The following is a 13,064-nucleotide window of genomic DNA, read 5'->3' as shown; positions in this document are numbered from 1 at the left end:
CTTTCATGGTGGAAGAATATTACCATAGGTGTGAGGCTTGATTGGGTACACAGCCTGTTAAGCTGGCGAACGCAAGGCCTGATGGCTCAATATGATGCCCAACAAGGATCTCTTGGCTCTCAGTGCCACGTAACACAAATCAAGAACCCACTTTATTCCCTGGCCACAGTCTATCATCTAAATGTTTGGGCAACCCTTTTGGCTTCTCTATCTTGAGATAAAGCTAGAGTTGTACCTCTTAGCGTTTGTATGTGTGACGTGTGTGTGTGTATGTGTGTGTGTGTGTGTGTGCATGCATGTGTGTTTTGGCTTCAGAAACTCCGTCTAGACAGCCTGAAACTTTGAGCCTGGATATCCTCTGGTTCTCACCCTTCATCACCTGCACCATTTCTTTCCCTAGCTACTTTCTCTTTGAGTCTTCCTGGAGCAAAGAGGTCAGTCTCCCTGGAGCTGAGGGCGTGGATTGGAAGGGAAGAGTAATAAGTTGGACGCTTTGGGTGCAAAGGTCATTCTGGTCTTGGAAGTTGTCTCAAGACAGAGGATGGTTCCAGGGGGCACCCAGGGGCTCAAATTTCAATCCTGGAATTCCAGGTGGACAAGATCTTAACTTGTCAATTTGATTAGACCCCAATGTGTCAGAAGTGTCTCCAGCTCCTCTTACACTCTAGACATCTTCCTTATCTTGATCTGGGCTGGGGGAATTTCCCAGTACTCGCCCTGCACCAGAAAGACCTGCACTCCCTGCCAGGTACACCCTCCAGCCTGCCTCAATTTGGGTGTCAGCTCCTCACCTTTCACCCAGGCCCCTGGGGACCTGGCCATCTTTGGGATGGTGACTGAGATGGCTCTCCCTGCTGGGCAGTGACTCTCCTTAGGGTTTCCTGGTCTTGACAAGAGGAAGGAGTTGCAAGAGGAAGACAAGAGCATAATGAAGTGCCTCGGGTCGGTTATCACTCCCAAGAAAGTTTCTTTTCTTTCTTTTTTTTTTTTTGTGATGAAGTCTTGCTCTACTCTCCAGGCTGGAGTGCAGTGGCGTGATCTGGGCTCAGTGCAACCCCTGCCTCCCTGGTTCAAGCAATTCTTGGATTCTCGTACCTCAGCCTCCCGAGTAGCTGGGACTACAATCATGCACCACGACATCTAGCTATTTTTTTTTTTTTAAAGTAGAGACAGGGTTTTGCCATGTAGGCCAGGCTGGTCTCAAACTCCTGACCTGGGGTGATCTGCCCACCTTGGCCTCCCAAAGTGCTGAGATTACAGGTGTGAGCCACCATGCGCAGTCCCAGGAAAGTTTCTCAAAAGGGTTTGCCCCCTTTGAGAAGCAGAAGCAAAGAACTTCTACAGGTAAACGAGAGGGAGAGGAGAGAGAAAGGAGAAAGTTCACTGCTATTTCTTGCCTTTCTTATCTAGAATGCAAATTTCTGGATTTGCATGGCTCTCTTCTTCAAGGAGGAACACTTAGTCCTCTGCCCACCCATCTCAGCCCCACCAGACCATGCTGTCTGTAGCCTGGCAACGCTTCCTTGGGTCCTCAAATCCCGCCTTTCACCTCCTGCTTTTCTCTTGCCATGCACCCCACACCTGAAGGCCGCCTCACCTCTCACCTCCCTCCTCCCTCCCAAGAGTTGGGTTCCATGTCAAAGTCACGCAGAATTGTCTAATTATAACAGATTAATCCATTAGGATTTATGCCTTTCGGTTTATTGGCTGGAACTATCCATTTCACAGCTGTGGCTCCCACATCTAACCAGCTAGCAGGCAATTTAAATATAGAAAGCAATTTAACCTAGTTGGATACCGAGGCATCTCGCTTAATGTAGTGCATAAATTTCGGAGCTCTTTGCTCTCAGTCCTCAAAAGGGCAGCCAACAGTTTCATGTCCTGAAAAGATTTGGCTTTTTGGGGAATTTACACCCAGAGAAGGGACCCTGGGTCTTGGTTGAAAGAAAGGAGTCTTTTCAAATGAGGTCAGGGGTTGTTTGCAGGTCAATTCAGCTTTTCTTTTTTTCTTCCTCTTGTGGGGAAAACGATGTTTTCCTTGACTGAGCTTTTTTGGAGCCTGACATCCAAAGGATGGAGGGTGTTTGCATTTTCCTCTCTCCTTTTAATTTTCATGTACTGCCTGTTTGAGGAAAGTGGTTTTTCCCACATTGTGCCAATAGTCAGGGTCACCCTGCCTGCTAAGACTTTGCCATCCAGGTGACACCACGCTCAATCTTGGTTCTCCTAGCTTCCCAGCACCTGGCTTATAGTAGGGCCCCACCTAATGTGTGCCGTGGCTGGGAAGAAAGGTGGAGGCAGGAGGCCATGAGAACTTGCAAACCCAACTCTAAACCCCAAACTGGAAGCAACAGTGACCAGGACATGCAGACTTGAGAAAACCCTTTTAGTATGTACGACTGCATGGCCACCCCCCTTTCAGGTAGGAGAAGAGCAGAGAGGGAGATCTTGCTGAGACAAGAGAAGACTAAGAGGAATGAGGTACAAGTCTCCAAGTGCCTGAAGAGCTTCCACAAAATGGGATTGGATTTTTAAATTTTCTTTTCTGCAGGGCCTCAGATGGCAGAGCTAGCAGGCTAAGGGACGGAAGTTATAGGAATAAAGAGTTGTAACTAACTTATTTGTAGGACAAACTTTGCATTGATCAAAGTTGAAAAAAACTTTTTAATGGAACTCTCAAAGAGATAACAAACTGCCTACCAGTATTTATGCTTAAGCAGAAGTTAGCCATGGCTGGGAGCTGTAGTGGACTTGAGAACCAGACAGGTCTAGGAGACCTTGAAGAGGTTGTCCAACAGAGCTTCTGTGATCATGTATCTGGCTTTAGGAATCCATGGACCTGAAACGCAGTCTGTTTTATCCACTCCCTTGGGCAGATGGGAAAAGAAAACCATAGGCTTTGAAGAGGGTGGTGGGAGCTTGCTTAGCACAGAGTCCCTGAGCCAAGAGCATGAGTGCAGGTCACCTTGGTTCCCACTGCTTGGATTCAGTTCTTCCCCAGGGCAGGATGGTGATTGCAGTAGCAGGGATGGGGTGTCTGCTATTTTCCTAGAGCTGCCATAACAAAGTACCACAGACCAAGTGGCTTTAATCACAGGAATTTATCATCTCCCAGTTATGAAGGCTAGAGGGCTGGAACCAAGATGTCGCAAGCCCAGTGTGCCCTCTGACAGTGCTAGGGAAGGATCTGTTCCAGGCCTTACTCCAGCTCCTGGTGGTTCCTTGGCTTGTGGCAGCAGCACTCCAATCTTCACAGGGTGTCTCCCTGTATGTGTGTCTTGTACAAATTTTCCCTTTTTTCATATTGGATTAGGGTTGTACCCTACTCCAGCATGAGCTTATCTTAACTAATTACATCTGTAACAACCTTATTTCCAAATAAGATCCCAGTCATATTGGATTAGGGGTCTACTTTATCCCAGTGTGATCTCAACTAATTACATTGGCAACGACCTTATTTCCAAATAAGATGCCACTCTGAGATACTGGAGATGTTAGAACTTCCACATATAAATTTTGGTGAAACACAGTTCAACTCATAACAAGGTATGAAGAGATGGGCTATAGAATGGTTGGTTTGATTATAGGACCCAGCAGAGGTTTCAGATGGTTTTGATAGGTGTGAAATAACTCTAAAATGTTCCAGTCCGAGCCACTCACTCCCCCATCAATCTGCTCTATGTAAAGCCCCAAGCAGGTATTTCCTCTTTTTTTTTTTAAAACTCTAACAGTATTTGAAGTGGGCATCACAGTTTAGCCCTTAGTGATGGTCCTTATACTAGTGTTTTGTTCCTGCAAAGAAACTATTACTGAGCACTTAATATAGAAGAAGTATGTGATCTATACAATATCTCAATTAGCCATGACTCTGTGAAATAGATAGTATCAATCTCATTTTGCAGGTGAAGAAATAGATGTTGAGAAGATACTTGGTAACATGCTCAAAGCCACACAGCCAGTGGCAGCACAACGGGGATTTGGACCCCTGTCTATTTGGCTGTAAAGTTCATTTTCTCTCTGATACACCAGGTAACTCCCAAACTCGTTCATAAGCTTTTCAAGAGAACAGACTTCTCTTACATTCCACTCACTACCAGGTTGATTACAATTCGCTGTAGGCATTCCTTCAGTTCCTTGTGGTGAAATGCCCAGGTGCTGCTAGGTGATCTCTAAGCCCCCTTTTAGCTCGTCTGCTTCATGGTGAATAATCTCCTTTTTTGACTAATGGATTGGTTTACTTTGAATCAGGAATTTGGTGATTATGCACAGAGTTGGTATGTAATAGAGCGCAGTACGGACGTGGAAACGGCTCAATGCTGGGTGGCCTGCCTCCCGGGTAACTGTATCCTGGGCTGGGTCCTCTACTTTAAGGTCAGAGGCTCTGCATCTTCTTCATTTCTCCAGGGGACCTTCCAGTCTGGGTGAATTGATTTACACTCTCTCAACTCCCAGCAGTCTTATGGGTAAGCAACTGATTTATTAATATACAGTGAGAAGCAGTTGCCAAGAAGACTGAATGATCGGGGCATCAGGCAGCACCCGCTCTTCTCACCCTTGGGAAGCAGCTCAGTCCTGAAAGTTAGTCCACAAGGAAAGAGACCAACAGCATTGCGGTGGCTGTGAGGGCTTATCATCAAGCTATGGTAACCCTAACCAATCCTTTGAGCTCTTTTTTTTTTTCGGCTTTATTGAGGAATGGTAGACAAATAAAAATTATCTACATTTAAGGTATGAAACCTGATATTTTGATATGCAGATACATAGTGAAATGATCACTTCTGTCAAGTTAATTAACATACACCACCTCACATAATTATCTCTCTCTCTCTCTCTTTTTTTGGTATGAGAACACTTAAGATCTACCTTCTTAGCAAATTTCAGTATATAATACAATATTGTTAAGTATAGTGCACGATGTTGTCCATTAAACCTTCAAAACTTATACATCTTGCATGACTGAAACAGGTACCTTTGACTAGCCCCTCCCTGTTTCTCCCTCTTCCCGTCCCCTGACATCTTCTTTCTACCCTGTGTTTCCATGAGTGTGACTTATTTTTTGTTTTTAAGATGGAGTCTCACTCTGTCGCTCAGTCTGGAGTGCAGTGGTATGGTCTCGGCTCACTGCAGCCTCCGTCTCCTGTGTTCAAGCAATTCTCCTGCCTCAGCCTTCCGAGTAGCTGGTATCACAGGCGCCCACCACCATGCCTGGCTAATTTTTGTATTTTTAGTAGAGACGGGGTTTCACAGTGTTGGCCAGGCTGATCTTGATCTCCTGACCTCAAGTGATCTGCCTGACTTGGCCTCCCAAAGTGCTGGGATTACAGGCATGAACCACCGAGCCTGGCCGAGTTTGACCATTTTAGATACCATATATAAGCAAGATCATGCAGTGTCTGTCTTGCTGTGTCTGGCTTACTTCACTTAGCATAACATCTTCCAGGTTCATTTGTGTTGCCACAAATGGCAGGATTTCTCTCTTTTTAAAGGTTAAATAATATTCCACTGTCTTTATACACTGCATTTTCTTTTTTTTTTTTTTAATTATTATTCTACTTTAAGTTCTAGGGTACATGTGCACAACATGCAGGTTTGTTACATATGTATACATGTGCCATGTTGGTGTGCTGCACCCGTTAACTCGTCATTTACATTAGGTATATCTCCTAATGCTATCCCTCCCCACTCCCCCCACCCCATGACAGGCCCCGGTGTGTGATGTTCCCCACCCTGTGTCCAAGTGTCCTCATTGTTGAATTCCCACCTATGAGTGAGAACATGCAGTATACACCACATTTTCTTTATCTATGCACCCATCAAGGGACACTTACACTGTTTCTATATCTTAGCTATTGTAAATAGTTCTGCAGTGAACATGGGAGTGGAGATACCTCTTTGACATACTGATTTCATTGTCTTTGGATATATACTCAGTAGTGGGATTGCTGGCTCATATGGCAGTTCTATTTTTAATGTTTTGAGGCACCGCCATCGTGTTTTCTACCATGGCTATACTAATTTACATTTTCACCAACAGTGGTAAAGGCTCCCTTTTCTCCGTGTCCTTGACAGCACTTGTTTTTTGTCTTTTTGGTTAGCCATTCTTAGGGGTATCAGGTGGTATCTCACTGTGGTTTCAATTTGCCTTTCCCTGATGATTAGCGATGTTGAGCATTTCTTTCATATACCTGTTGGCTATTTGCATATCTTCTTTTGAGAAGTGTTTATTTAGGTTCCTACTTTTTAATTGGGTAATTTGTTTGTTTGTTTGTTTTTTTGTTTTGCAACTAAGTTGTATGAGTTCCTTATGTATTTTGGATAATATATCCTTTCCTATTCTCTTAGGACCTATTTAACAAGCAGCCATTGTATCAGGTCAGTAGGTCAGGACACCATCCACGGGGATGCTTACACTTACACGCTTGCTCTGACTGTATTAGCTACAAATCTGCCCTTCCTATGTAGCAGATTTCATGACACAGAGGAGGTAGGTTTTGCTTTAGGTCGCCTGTCTCAGATGATCAATATTTATTGAGCATGGATCATGTGCTGGGTGCTGGGCTATATACTGGTGGGGGCCAGAGGGACTGATACATGCTTGATAAGCATGTGAAGAGATGTTATAATATGAGGGATAACAAGGTGGGGATAGGTACTGGATTTTATGTGAGCACTTGGAGAGGCTGGGGCTTCAGGAAGGCCTCCAGGAAGAGACACAGCTGGCATTGAATCTTGAAGAGAAGAGTTAGCCAAGACAAAGCCACAGAAAATAAAACAAAGAAACAAAAACTGCCAACAAGTCCTGGCAGAGACAAGAGTATATGCAAAATCATGGATGCATAAAGCAAGGTGTGTGTGTGTGTGTGTGCACGTGTGTTGTTTTTTTTTTGTGTCTAAGTGGATTGGAATTAGAGGATAAAATGCTGGAGATGAGATGAAGTAGTTGACAAATCATGGAGATTGGTCAATACCAGGTCAAGGGGCAAAGACTTAATCACTGAAATGTTTCAATCAGAGGAGTGACAGGGTCAGAATCACGTCCTCTAGAGAGCTGGCTATGTGGAGGATTTCCTGATGGAATTTCTGGAGCCTTGCTGATCTGCTCCATACATGTTGCTGAAGGAGTCACTCTGGAGCTCGGGGGAGGGTTACTTCTTGGTGTTTGCAGGACAGCTCTACCTGCCTCCCAGGTAACTGCAGTGCCAGAGAGGAGGGAGGCATTCCCTGACCTCGTAGCTGGGTTTTTGAACTCATTTTCTTTTGGAGGTTTAGAGTTCTCTGCTCCTGAGTACATTGTGAACTGTTGAGGGCTGCTGCAGGGTAGGAGGAATGGTGTGTGTGAGTGTGTGTGTGTGTGTGAGAGAGCATGTGTGTGTGCACCTGTGCATATGATCATCCACAACAGTGAGCTTGGCGTTAACCAGTCAGTATAATATCTGGTTACTCTCTCTTCTTTCTCTATTCATTTAGTGTCTATTGCAGTGCTGATTGCATTGTACCTATAATCTTTTTCTGTCTATTCTACTTAACAGTGGGCAGAGACTGTCATCTTTATTTCACAAGTAATCCGTGACATAATAGATGTTCAATAAATATTTGTGAAGTGAAAGAGTAAATGGAAGAATAAGGGTTCCTGTGCTCCCTGGCACAAGACCCTGGCCTGGGATCAGCAGAGAATGCCAAAGAAGGCAACATGTCCTGACTGTGGCTGTGCCAGGTGGGAAGCCAAGGGCATTAAAAGGTCTTAAGTAGAGGGTCGGGTCTTTGATTAGTGCATTGACTCTTTGAAGGGAGACTATACTATGAAAACTGGTACTTACAGGAAGGTCGTATCTCAACAAGGCTTCAGGGTGGATCCCTGCTTGTCCCTGACAGCTAGGTCTTGGGCATGGTCACCAGGCTTCCTAGTTGCCCCAAATTACATGAAAATCACAGGTGGGGTGTGGCACAGGCTTTTATGGGTCCTTTCCTTTGGAGCCTATTGACTGTCTTCTTTTAAGTACAGGCCATGCTCCCCTCTCTGACATAGCGGGCACTGGCAGCTGGCAAATCCAATTAAGAATGCTGAAACATGTACTGTAATTACAAAAAAAGATATGCATGCATCTTAAGCATTTTGCCTTAGTTTAAAATATATACATGTGTACTTATTTGCCAATCCTTTTGGGAGGGGTCAAAGCTATTCTTGGAGTATGAGTCTCCTAATCAGAGTTTCCCTTCATTGTTCTTGGATCAACCACGCCTGTGATGCATTATCTAAGAATTCTAGTTTTCTTTAAATCCCGGGTTTCTTTCAAGTAGAATAAGAACATCAAGACCCATGCAAAGCAGTATAAATGCAGAATTCTAAATTTTTTACAATTATGCCCACCACTTTTCCACCCTGCTCCCCAAGCCTCAGTCTGTTTTAGTGGGGTCTCACCCACACATTATTTAACACCATTTTAAATGACTTGCCTTTATCAAGTCTTTCCAAAGCATTCAATATGGTGTACTTAGAATCACCAGCCTTCTTTTCATTGGTGATTGCATTTACAGCTTATTACTTTGCATAATATTTAATCTAGATGCATAATCAACAATAAGAAGTATAATTGGCAACAGACTCCTGATAAGCAGACAATTTGCGCTGGGAGAGGAGTCCAGGGTATCTTGGAACCAGCCCAGTGATTTCTGTCCTCAGCAGGCTGGGACCCCATCAGTAAGGTAAAAAGACATCTGCTCCACACCCTGTTTTTTCAGTGACTTCAGGACTGGCTGCCTTTGCTGCTCTCTTCTTCTCCAGTCTGTTAGTCCGTCATAGGTGGGGGATTGGGACCAGTGCTTTCTGAGCTCCCCTTAGTTCTAGAGTAGACTTCTGGGCCCTCACAGGAAATGCTTCTAATTTCTCCTGCCTCCTTCTTCTTTTTCCTGCCTCCACCAGACTTCATAAGTCCTCCCCAAGGTCCCTGCAAATGTTTCCATGTATAGGAAATCCCAGATCTCTCTTGATTTATTATAAGCCACATATATATGGAATGGATTCCCAGCTTTGTCACACAGCAGCATGTCACCTTGGCCATCATACTTAACTTCTTTTAGCCCATCACACCTATCACATCAGATTGTTGTATTAAATTAAATAAAGTTCAACATGTTATAATAACAGCTAGCATTATTAAGTGCTTACTGTGAACCAGGACAAGCTTTACATGGGTACTCCATTTCATTTCTGCAACAACACTGTGAGCTAGGTGCTACTGATCTCAATTTACAGCAAAGGAAATGGAGAGTCAGGTAGTCTACAATATCTTTTAAAATCTAAGTGGAAGAAGCCATGCTACCACAACTCTTGCATTCTGTGTGCCTGCAAAATTAGCACCATGTGAATGCTGCCAAAATTTATGGCTTGTGCTTTCTGGAGTGATGGGTTGAGCAGCACTTGGGCCCATTTGAGTTATGGCTGGGGCAGCCAAGGAGCAGTGCATCCAATGTGAGGAGCAGTGACTCAAGGCTGCTCTGCGCAGCAAGTCTACGGAGGGTACCCTTGACACATCCCCCCAGATCATTCTGCCCACCTCGAGTTTTGAGCCTGTGATGAGAGGAGCAGATTTAAAGATCTCTCAAATGTTTCTAGGGTCATTCTCCCATTGTCTTGATGATCTCTTATCTCCACACTAATCTTCTTAGCAAATGGTCAATTGCCACACCCTTAGTTTGTACTCCTGAACACGCTTTTTTATTCTTTATCTGATCAGGCTGGAAATTTTTGAAATCTTCCTATGCTGCTTCTCTTTTAATTATAACGTTTGTCTTTAAGTTACTTCTTTCCTCTTGCATCTCACTTAGGCAGTTAAAAGTAGCCATGCAGCTCCTTCAACTTTTTGCTTAGAAATTTCTTCTGACAAATACTCTAGTCTATCACTTTTAAATTCTGCTTTCTATAAAGCCTCAGGTATAGACATAATTCAGCCAAGTTCTTTGCAACTTTATAGGAAGGATGGCCTTTACTCCAGTTTTCAGTACCTGTTTCTCAGTTTCATCTGAGACCTCATCAGAATGGCCTTTACTGTTCATATTTCTACCAAAATTCTGATTAGGACCACTTAAGTAATCTCTAAGAAGAGTCAGACTTTCTCCACAGTGCTCCTCATCTTCTGAGGCCTCACCAGAATCATGCTTAATGCTTGTTTACTGAAGTCCATGCTTTTTCTAGCATGCTTCTCCAAAATCTCCCAGCCTCTACCCATGACCCAGTTCCAAGCTGCTTCCGCATTTTCAGGTATTTGTTATAGCAACAGTTCCATTTCTGGTACCAATTTTCTGTCTTAGTCCATTTCTATTGCTATAACACAATATTACAGACTGGATAATTTATAAAGAATAGAAGTTTACTTGGCTCATAGTTCTGGAGGCTGGAAAGTCCAAGAGCATGGTGCTGACATCTGGCGAGGGCCCTCATGCTGCATCATCCCATGGTAGAAGGTAGAAGGGCAATAAAGCATGGGAGCCAGGGACAGAACAAGAGGGAGCTGAACTCATTTTATTTATTTATTGTTTTAAGAGACAGTCTCCCTCTGCTACCCAGGTTGGAGCATAGACAATGTATCACAGCTCACTGCAGCCTCAAACTCCTGGTCTCCAGTGATCCTCCCACCTCAGCCTCCTGAGTAGCTAGGATGACAAGTGTGCACTCCCACCCCCACCTAATTATTTTATATTTTGGAGAGATGGAGTGTCACTATGTTGCCCAGGCTGGTCCTGAACTCTTGGCCTCAAGTGATCCTCCTGCCTCAACCTTCCAAAGCTCTGGGATTACAGGTGTTAACCACCATGTCCAGCCTGAACTCATTTTTATAACAAGTCCACTCACATGATAACTAATCTACTCCTGGGTTTACATTAATCTATACATCAGCAGAGCCTTTATGACCTAACCACCTCTTAAAGGTCTTACCTGTCAATACTGTTGCGTTGGGGATTAAGTTTCCCCCAGGAAACTTAAGTTCCAACATGAACTTTGAGGGAAACACTGAAACCATAGCAAGGTTTTTTTGAACTTTCTGGAAAGAGACAATCTGCAACCCTCCTATAATTATCTCTGTGGCGCACCACACTTTTGGTGCAGTAGAACGTATTCTAACGTCTATGTTGTTAGACACCATATCCCTAGTTTATAGAAACTGAAATTGCAAGTAAAACTCTATTTGCTACAACCAAGATGTAGTGAAAAAAGGTGCCGTGGGATTAGGAAGATCTCCGCTCACATTCCAGCCCTGCCATTTTCCAGCTGTAGCACCTTAAACAGATTAATTAATTTCTTTGCTTCTCGGTTCCTTATCTGTAAAGAGGCACAATAATATCTACTTTGCAGGGTTGTTGTGAGGATTAAATGAAAGTGACACTGCTCGGCAGATAGAGGGCAATCCACTAAGGGCCTTTTATTTATAATTCATTCATTTAATAAGGGCTTAATGAAAACCTATGATGTGGCCAAAACTATTCGAGGAGCAGAAGATACTGTGCCTACCTGTAGGAGGTGGCTCTCTAACTGGGAAACGTGCTGAGTGCACATGAGGCTGTTGAGTCCCATCGCCAGGTGGCAGAGCCCTAGTGCTGGAGCAGTGGATGTACAGATCAATTCTGTGACAGCTGCCCTTGTCCAGATGGAGACTTCCCTGAGGAGGACAAGGTGGAGGAGATATTGTTGGGACCTGAGGGAGAGGAGAAGTCAACGTGACCACTTGGAACAGGGCCCCTCTGGACTTCTGGTCCCCTTTGCCTGTTGCTTGGCATGACTAGAGTGTTGAAGAGATTGGAAGAGGTTGGAGGTAAAAGTTGTGGGCTTGAGTGTGTCCTCCATGCCGGGCTGAGAGCAGATCATGGTGCTAAGACAATGCTGACAACCCAGCCAGGGAAAGCGTTTGCTTGGAGGGGCTAGTTGTCACCACCAAATCAGCCATCTTTGCTGCTGTGAGGCGTTTGCAAGGAAAGGCAGCTGGCTCTTTCATCACCAGAATGTGCAGCATGTCCCTGTGTCTCTAGCCTTTGCTGGGGCACCAAAACAATGCCAATGACACAAAGAGATGAGCAGCACAGTCATCCTTCTTGGCTCATTTATGGGCAAGTTTCCAGTTCTGCTACCAGTATCACTGGATCTTTTAAGAGAGAGGCTCCACCTTGGGGATCCCCCAGCTCTTAGCATCTTCAGCCAGGAGGCCAGAACAGCTCCTCCAGGGACCGATGGTTAGTAGACATGCCATCCCTGTGAGAGGACAACTGCAGCCACCATGCCAACAGGCTCCTTGTTGCTGACACAGACCGGCAGTCTCCCTTTCCCCTGCCTCCAGGTTCTGTGGCAGCTGTTTAGTGACCATAGATCCCTTTGTGCTTAGTGTTTTCCAGGTTAATTAATCCAATTATTTTCATCACTATAGTTTATAGTTAGGCACACTGTGCAATTATATCATCCATTCTGCATTATTGATGTGCAATTCGCCAGCCAAAGACAATTATTAATTCTTACCCTGTTGGGTTGTATCAGACATAAACCTGATGCATCCTCAGTCCCGATGCCTGGGTGGTTATCCAGTGTTTTGGGATCCCTGCTTGGGTCTGGGCTAGCTGTGTTGTTAGAGAGCCATCCAGTGAGCATGAGTGGATGCCTCTCATTGAGGGGAGGTCTCTTTGGGCAAGACCAGGTAGTACAACATCCTCAGCTGAACTGAGAAGAGGAGCATGTGCCTCTGGTCCCAGCCTTCCTATCCAGGCCTTTCCTCCATGGACAGGCCCGTTGGTGTCGTCAGAGATCCAGCTGTGTTCTCCCCAAACCCTAAGGCCCTTCAGCTCTGGTACTTCAAAGGGCTTAGGAGCATGCAGGCCACCATTACCTTTGCATGTGTTATCAACTGTGTGCCAGGAACTTCACATATGCTCTCACTGAATCATCACGACAATGCCACAAGGTAGAATTATTATTCACATTTTAGTTATTCTTATGTATTTATTTTTGGGACAGGATCTCTCTCTGTCACCCTGACTGGAGTACAGTGGTGACATCCCAGCTCACCGCAGCCTCGACTTTCGAG

This window comes from Pongo abelii, chromosome 7 (assembly GCF_028885655.2).
Source record: "Pongo abelii isolate AG06213 chromosome 7, NHGRI_mPonAbe1-v2.0_pri, whole genome shotgun sequence".
Lineage (NCBI taxonomy): Eukaryota > Metazoa > Chordata > Mammalia > Primates > Hominidae > Pongo > Pongo abelii.
The sequence above is the reverse complement of the archived record's forward strand: the minus strand, read 5'-3'. Positions refer to the sequence as shown.